General features: G+C 36.1%; 1 protein-coding gene across 9 annotated transcripts in view; it reads left to right on the top strand.

Annotated features, from left to right (window-relative positions):
* LOC102198529 (protein FAM161A) overlaps positions 1–321 on the top strand; it is a 14,347-nt gene that overhangs the window by 6,833 nt on the left and 7,193 nt on the right. The window lies entirely within an intron of this gene.

The raw sequence follows: 321 nt of genomic DNA, 5'->3' as shown, positions 1-321 counted from the left end.
TGAGTCTTCATGCACTTTGTTACAAGCAGCCTGTTGCAAAAAACACCCACAATTTGTTCACATTTCTTTAGTTGGCAAAAGAAGAAGTGGGTGTTCTTAAGAAAGAGAATCAAAAGAAAGCCTCATGTGATGTGGCATATGGAGTTGATTTGTATGCCAGATTACACAAAAACTGCACTGAAAGTCAAAGGCAACAAATGTTGTGGAAAGAAAGAAATTATGTTTTTCTTTGTTAAAACACTGGAAACTGTTTCTCTAAAGAGAGTGTGTGTAGGGCGAGGAAGGAGAGTTTGCTGATTTTAAGACATGATAAGAAAAAAA

Source organism: Pundamilia nyererei, unplaced genomic scaffold (assembly GCF_000239375.1).
Source record: "Pundamilia nyererei isolate P.nyererei 1_Seehausen unplaced genomic scaffold, PunNye1.0 scaffold00054, whole genome shotgun sequence".
NCBI lineage: Eukaryota > Metazoa > Chordata > Actinopteri > Cichliformes > Cichlidae > Pundamilia > Pundamilia nyererei.
Note: the sequence above shows the minus strand (reverse complement) of the source record. Positions and strands in the feature narration are given on the sequence as shown.